Source organism: Pseudochaenichthys georgianus, chromosome 15, assembly GCF_902827115.2.
Source record: "Pseudochaenichthys georgianus chromosome 15, fPseGeo1.2, whole genome shotgun sequence".
NCBI lineage: Eukaryota > Metazoa > Chordata > Actinopteri > Perciformes > Channichthyidae > Pseudochaenichthys > Pseudochaenichthys georgianus.
Window position 1 is genome coordinate 34075821 of NC_047517.1, and position 8804 is coordinate 34084624.

Below are 8804 nucleotides of genomic sequence, written 5' to 3' on the forward strand. Positions count from 1 at the left end.
GTGTGTGTGTGTGTGTGTGTGTGTGTGTGTGTGTGTGTGTGTGTGTGTTTTCAGACCGGAAACATCACACAGACCTGTCCACTGTGATTAGCACTTGTGTAAATGTCAACCTTGTTTGTAGAGCAGGTAATGAACAAAGCCCCGGATCTTACAGGGAAAGAATGACAGGATGAGAGAAATAAAAAAGAGGAGAGGAAAAGGTGGAAATGGCAAGTAGACGCGAGGGGGGAAATATAGTGAGTAGGTGGGGGAGTGAATGTTTGGTCAGATAAGAGCAGAGGAAAATGTTGGAGGGAAGAGAGGCGGAGAAGGTGAAGGGAAAAAGGAAGGAGAAGAGAGGACAGAAAGGGGCAGCATGATGAAATAAATATTGAGGGAAAAGAGGGGAAAGTCTGGAGGCAGGACAGAGAGAAGAGGAAAGATAGGACATAATAAACAGTATGAGGAGATACTGTAAGAGGAAAGGACGAAAAAGATGCGAAGAGAAGATAAATAGAATTATGAATCGGCGGCATAAGAAATGTACAACAGGAGATTAATGTTCTTTAAAAATGCGCAAACAAATAAATGTTTTCTTTCTAAATGTGTTCTGGCAAACATTTGTCATCAATGGACATATATTTTGTTTTCATTATGTCTTATAAAGCTGTTCGTTCCTATTGCTTATCTCCTTATTCTTCTCTTCCTTCATATGTCTACTACGGTACGTCATACATTATTTTCTTGTACTTTTTTATGTCTTTGATGCTCTTAGTTTCTCTCATCCTTTATGTCTTCGCTCTCTCTACAGTACATTTCTTCCATAACTGCGTCTTTATTCCAGTCATTATTAATAATAATAAATGTAATTTCAAAGCGCTTTTTCAGGTGCTCAAAGACGCTTTACAGTGGTAATAAAACGAGATAAAATAGAATAACAAATATTAAAACAGCAACACAGCATAATTCACAAATTAAAAGCCAGTCTGAAGAGGTGTGTTTTGGTCAGTGTTTTGAAAGTGGGGGGGTCGGTGCAGTCTCTGATGTGTTGTGGAAGGGAGTTCCAGAGGGTGGGGCAGCGATGGAGAAGGCTCTGTCCCCCCAGGTTCGGAGCTTGGTTCGTGTGGGGATAGAGAGGAGGTTCGCTTCTGATGAACGACGGCTGCGGGAAGGGGTGTAGTGGTGGATCAGGTCGGTGAGGTGGGGGGGGGGCCTGGTTATTGAGAACTTTGTGTGTTAGCAGAATTATTTATGTTCTTGCGCCTTCATACATTTTACCTCTCATGCCTTTCTTTCTTTCTTTCTTTCTTTCTTTCTTTCTTTCTTTCTTTCTTTCTTTCTTTCTGTCTTTCTTTCTTTCTTTCTCTCTTTCTTTCTTTCTGTCTTTCTTTCATTCTTTCTGTCCATTGTGAATAAACCACAGGATTTGATTCCTAACAAGCTTTCCTTGTACCTAAAACCTGTTTCATTACTGCCTTCATCCTGTGTGAACTCTGCTGTTAACTGGGCTGCACTGCACCTGCACTGCATCACTCTCTCCTCTCCTTTGATCCTTTCTTTTCTGCTCTGCACAGCCTGTTCATTTCACAACATCACCCTGTTGTGTGCCTTTTACCTGCTGCCTCATTTGATTGGTTTTATAAGAAATCATATTTTGGTCATGATTAATAGGAAAAATCATTTTGGGAACTCTGCAGGTGTCCTTTGTCACTGCACCACTTATTCAATTGTCTACGACATGCACTGTGAGCCTTGTTCTTGTTCTCTTTGAAACTTTAAAATAATTGGGATTTATCAAAGTTTTCAGCCGTCCAACTTGTTCATGCAAACATATTTGGTTCGAAATGATACCTGAAATAAGATCTGAGGTTAATTTAAAGTCATGGGAATATACATTTTGTTGTACGACATAAAATACATCAGTAAGTACCCCACTGGTGGATGTCTGAAGGTGTAATGTGTCTTAAAAACGGCGTCTGCTAACAAGTGACTAACATGACGATTTAAATGTAGTCACGCCGAACATTAGCCACCTTTAGCTTAGCGGTGGTGACCTTAAAGGGCCCATGTCATGCTTTTCTGGTTATTACCCGTCCCCTCGTGTGTTATGAAGGTCCAAAATGGACCAATCCGTGGAGCACCTCACACACCAGGATCCCTTGGCTAACTAACAGGGAGTCCCCATTGACTTGCATAGAGCTCCCTGAACGCTGGTAATAGACGAGTTGGGATCGCGGAGAAATGCTCTCCGCAGACCCATGCTCACAGCGTTATAAACCTTTTTCTTACTCAATATCAAGCCACACTTATTGTTTTTACTTCGGCTGTGAGTGTTTGTGTGCTCAGGATGAGTTTCACTTGTTCTCGCTGTATCGCCGACCCGGAAGCCTGCTCGCAACGTTCCGACCAATTAGAGCACACTGGGCTCACATGGAGGGGGGGGGCAGGAGCTCCGACAAGCCGTTTAGGACAGAGAGTGAATACCTGGTGAATACACATACTATACAGAGATGCTGTTTGAGAAACCAATGGGAGTTTGGAAAATTGCACAATTTAAATCTATTCTAGTAGACCTCAACATTGGAAATATGATCAGTAGAAATGGCCATGACTTGGGGCCTTTAAATCATGCAGCTGGGATGTAGTACCTTTATAGCCTTCTAGTTTACTTCTGATGATTGTATTTACGCCTCAAAAATAATAAAGCAGCGGTAATATGTAGAGATATTTGCTCAGCATAAACATGTGTTTGCCACACAGTTTATTTTCTGCAATATTCCAAAAACGAATGGAAAAATCCCATTAATTTTGTGTGAAGTGGAGGGACCCCTTTCAATGCTAACTTACAAACTACTAAAATACATCATCACTGCACCACTCTGTTATTGATAAACTCCATAATTCCTTTTGACACACTGTCCCTGATATTTAAATCTGTGTTCTCTTTCTAAACTCTCTCTGTGATTCCCTTTCATGTCGCTTTTTGTGAAGCTGGTTGTCATGGTATTGTTTTTTGAAAATTGGAAATACTTACTTCCTTTCTGAATTGCTGCATTGTTCTTTTCTAATTTTGTTTCACTTCAGAGAGGAACTAGTGCAGTGTGCATGTTTGTGAGGTGACACATTGATATAATGTTATGATAATTAGGAGTCCTATTTTAAAAGCTTCATCACCATAGAGACCAACACTGTTTAATGTATTCCAATTAACTACCTGAGATTTTCTTAACTGCAGAACGGTCCCATGTTTAAAAGTAACATTATTGCATTATTGTTCTTGACTTAATGAAATGGTCTCTGATTCAACGCCTGGAAGACATTGTTGTTCAGGGTCTTTCAAAGCCGTGACAAATGTCCAAAAATATTTATAGGACCATTTTCTGCTCTGCCTTTTTTGTATGTATGTGTGTGGATTCATAAATGTGTATTAAATGTACTTATGTTCGACTCATCTATTCCTTTCAGTCCCCTCCCTATACGTTTTTTAGCTGCAGAGCGTCATCACACTACCTACTTGTTTCTAGACATAGACATAGTTTGCATGCAGTCCTTGTCTGGTAAAATCAAAAATATATAGGTCCTTTTACAAATTCGAACCACACATGTTTTTCTTATGGGGACAGGCTTGGACACAGATTTGTAATACATACATAGAATACGATTTTAAATAATACTATTGTGTAATTCTGTTTTCAAAGCTGTCCTTGTGGCCTTTGTTTCTCTAATTAATTATTCTCACCAACTCATCCACAATATCATTTATACAGTATTGTTTTAATTAAAATACTGCTTGACCTTAGCTTAAGCAGTACATGTTCTTCTCTGTCATCTTGTTCCACTGAGTACAATTGTATTATGCTCTGTTTTCACTGGAGCCCAGGGATACTGGAAAGGAAAAAGAGAGGAGAGGAGAAGGGAGGGATGAGGAGAGGAGAGGAAAAAGAGAGGAGCTTGGGGCAATTTTTTTTAGCTCAGCCCCCCAAAATAGTTCCTTTTATTTTAGGCTGTCCCCAATAGCGGAGGATTTGCTGCAGGTGTGAGAGAGAGAGGAGGAGATTCAGACATGATTGTTCTTTCTTGACATCAACACAGACCAAATGTTCTTCTTACAAATATAAAAAACGAGATGTATTTGAGCTTTTTTTTTTTGTGTAAGATGTTCAAGCTCTGTGAATTCAGAGCACACTCAAACGATATATCCCATATTTCTATATCTTGAATATACATATTTAAACATGTAATGTAGTCTCAGCTCTGTTTGCTTGGCCTATTGGTCTTGCAGATTGTCAATATGTGCCACTTTTTAATGTGTTTGTATTCACATTATTGGGTCAGCCAATGACATTTTCATTGCATATCATACATGAGGTTTGATGCAGTTGCCTCCCAGGATGCTCTGTTATCTTTGAAGTTGTGCAGAAAATGTAAGATTGCAGACAAACATACAATATTTGACAAGACTGTGAGACAAATCCATTTCGCTTCGTTGTTTGGTGTGGTTTGTGTGTGACAGTTTTGTTAAAATTCAATTATGTGACTGACACACACACACACACACACACACACACACACACACACACACACACACACACACACACACACACACACACACACACACACACACACACACACACACACACACACACACACACACACACACACACACACACACACACACACACACACACACACACACACACACAGATGAGTTGGATGGTGACCTATGTGTTGTTTCACAGGGAATAAACCTTGACACTTTGCTGGTCAGGCCTGTAATGACCGCTCCAGTCGATGTGTGTCTTCTCTCTGAGGTCTGCTATACCCATCACCGTTTAATCATCAAAAGGTCGAGGTTCATCTTGTCTGAGGCAGCACACACTGCGTTTATATGACCTGTTTACTGCGGCATCAGTCCACCAAGTCTCCGACCACAGAGAGAAGTCCTTGGCCTGCAAAGTCATATATCACTAATGCGTTCAGATATGGTGGTCATTGTTCATAAGGTTGGATGTCTGCTGACCAATCACATCTTTTGTCACATTCCTAATCTGTTTTAAATGACCACTTGTGGTGCGCATACGCCATGATAAGATCTCACAATTGCACTTAAGTTGTTTGGTTAAAATACAATAAAAAGCTAGATATTCACAGACAGAAGGTATTTATTAAAAACAAATATCACAACATAACATTTATTTATCATTTAAATTGATATATTAGTATTTTGTGCCTATTTTGTGGGGAAGTGTGTGGGAGATTTGAGCCTTTGCAGACCATTTACATGCACTAAAACCATTATAACACTCCTCAGGCAAGGGGAAAGAAAGTATAACATGTACACAACATGTGTGTGTCAGTATGTAAGGGCAAAGCAGACTTCAGGCTGGTCTCTCTTCACAGCTGATGTCAGATACTCTCCCCTCTTTCATTTCACCTCTGTTATGGTTTTCCTCTCCTGACATTTCAGGCTAATCCGGTTCGGCACACTGATCATCGCTGCCCTACAGAAACCTCACCACTCAGCAAGGACAACCTTTCAGTAAAGCTGCATATACAATGTAACTGCATTAAAATCCCGAGTATGTATTATAGAAGGGCGAGGGGAGATATGATCGAAGTTTTCAAATATCTAAACAACATCTACAAAACATCATGCCCACTACAACGGGATTATAACACCAGGACTCGTGGACACTGCCTCAAGTTGAAGAAACAGTACTCAAGACTGGCTATCCGCCGCAACTTTTTCAGCCTGCGTGTGGTTGACTTGTGGAATGATCTGCCAGTAAGCGTTGTCACATCCAAGACGGTTAACTGTCTCAAATCCCGCCTCGACCACTACTGGTCAAACATCACCTTCACTTGGACTATGTGACTGTTGCCAGCATCCATAGTAAATAAAGAATCAGTGATCTACTTATTTATTTATGAGCGACTAAAAGGCCTTAGGCCTATTACAGCCGTATCCTATTGATTGATTGATTGATTACCAATTCCTTTGGTTTATTTAAAGGAGACCTATCATGCTATATTTAAATGATATAGTGTATGACCATACCTATATAAGGTATATTTATACATTTTATTTTTCAAAATACCAAACAGATCATTTTTTAGACATGCCTCGTTTCGCTCATTTTCGCTCTATTCCAAGCCCGTCTTTGAAAATTCTGAGCAGCAGCTGACCACGCCCCCCTGCAGAAGAGCAGGCATGAGCCGGCGAGAGTCACGTTACCATGTTTGCTGTGATTACGAGTGTTGAATAAACATGTCATCTCAGAGCAATGCGTGTGTTCAAGCATATTATCAATTTGATCCAGAAACTGACCCTGAAGCAGCGGAGGTTTTGGTGGAGGTGCAAAAATCTCGGTTGCAGCAGGACGTTTCTGAATGGTTAGCTGACAAGCTGTTGCCCCTATTTATTTTACTCTGTTACGATGCTTGCTCCTTATTCCGTTCATAGTTTGGCTAATTAGCAAGAATGCAATGTGTACAGTTTGTAACGCAAAAACAGCGATATATATATATATATATATTTATAAAGGGAGACATTCATATTTTCAGCATATATACAATGGCCTCATTGCGTTTATTAATAGTTTACAGTCCTTTTCTTCCAACATCGTGCAACAACCGTTGGAAAGTTGAATAACTTAGGATGATAAAAAGTATAACTCCAACAACACCTCAGTTGTCAGCAATGTGTGTAGTTTCATGTGTTTTTAAAAGCTCAGTTATTGACTTCTTTGTGCAAATTGCGCCACGATGCCTTCTGAACGGAGAATGTGTGCTGCATGGAGATACCACAGGTAACATTTTTGACAGCTTTACTAAGTTGTCTGTTTAAATACATTTTTCACATGTCATTCAATATATGTTTATCACAATGTGTCAAGACGGATGCAGTAACTTGAGGACTCTGTAACCTGTATGGTGGACCATCCTGGATTGGAGCCTGTGTGCCTAAATGTGTTCTCCCTGCAGAATGCGTTGAATATTTACAGAGCTGAACATGGTGGACTACAGTTGAGGCAAATAGAGCAGTGAGTGGTTTGTTTGTTTTGACTGAAATTGTAAAACGAATGCTAATATTGTTCATGGAAATACATACTGGTGTATATGGCTTTATGCAATCTTTCATTCTGTCATTGTACATATACTATTATATTATATACTACACAGCAATGGCATAACACACCCATGTGTACGACAAAAAGGTCCACACACACAACCTTATGCTTTTGAAATCAGAATATTCTTTACCCATCCAAACATGAATAATCACGACACATTTTGATATCAACTCGGAACTTTATTGTCAAGATCAACGGTTAAAAAAACCCATAAAAAAAATTAAATGTAGCCTACTTGTATTTTGTATAAATGTCACTAAATATTTTTACAGAAGCTTTGTGAGCTGGTGCTGGAGCTTCCTTGGACGCAGGATCAGAGTGGTGATTCCGGCCTGCGTTGTCCTCAGGATACGCAGGGAGTTTCCTGATCCGTGAAATGTCGATGTTGGGTTCAGACAGCAGCCAAATTGAACCATGTAGCATACCCGGCGATGACCTCCTCCCTGTCAGGTCGCTCATAATGGTGCAGGGTCCACAAAGACTTGGTCGAAGATGAGGTCCATCAAGTTGGCCACGTAGCCTGTGCAATGGTAAAAAAAGCACAACAAAAAATGTGGTTTAGATTAGTATATGCATGTAAAAAACTGAAACTTCTTTCTAATTTTTTTATTTTATATTTGTAAATAGTTGTATAATAAATATTTTAAACACTTACGGAATGTGGGGTCAGTCTTTACTGGTTTTGCTCTGCATTCTCCCTTCCTGGCCTTTGGGAACTGCAGTTTATACAGAGGGTTTCCAGTGGATGTAGTGGCTTGTGCACGCTCAGCGTTTTCATTGTAGTGCAGGGCTGCCAGGTACAGTCTTTCATTTCCGCCATGATAAAAAAAAAATGTAAATAATAGCAAAGGATGTACAAATTGTCACTAATTAGTAAGTATGTGAGGTGCTGGCCTGTAAAAAAGAACACATAGTTAGAACAAAATCATCTCAACTTAGTATTCAGGATGAGAAAATACTATTTGGATAAATATAGTCTGAAATCCCAAAAGATGGGGCTAAAACTCTCTATTTAGCAAAGCTCTTTGCTTAGCCTTTTCCAATCTGAGTTAGTTTTGAACCGTAACGTGCATGCTGTGTTTCTGACTCAATACAGATGATGTGTTGGAGAGGGGCTGAGCTCAGTAGACTGACTGTAATGAGTGCTAGCCACTAATTAGCCTGTTGCTAGAGGTAAGGCCTTGTCAACAACAACAGACCAACGGGGCTTTAGCTCAGTTTTACTTGTGGTGTGTGTCCCCCCTCGCATACATACACAGTGTTGTATCCTAACACACCCCCATTTATATTCATGTGCGCAAACAAGTAAACACACAAAAGCTTTTACATATAACGCTGCAAAAAACGGCATGTCTCATTAGCGTAGCGTAGCGTAGCGTAGCTTAGCTTACAGATCGATGATATCTGATCGTTCTTACAGACTACAATCACAAAAGCTTTTACATATAACGCTGGAAAAAACGGCATGTCTCATTAGCGTAGCGTAGCTTAGCTTACAGATCGATGATATCTGATCGTTCTTACAGACTACAATCACAAAAGCTTTTACATATAACGCTGGAAAAAACGGCATGTCTCATTAGCGTAGCGTAGCTTAGCTTACAGATCGATGATATCTGATCGTTCTTACAGACTACAATCACAAAAGCTCTTACATGTAACGCTGGAAAAAACGGCACTTGCCTACAGAAG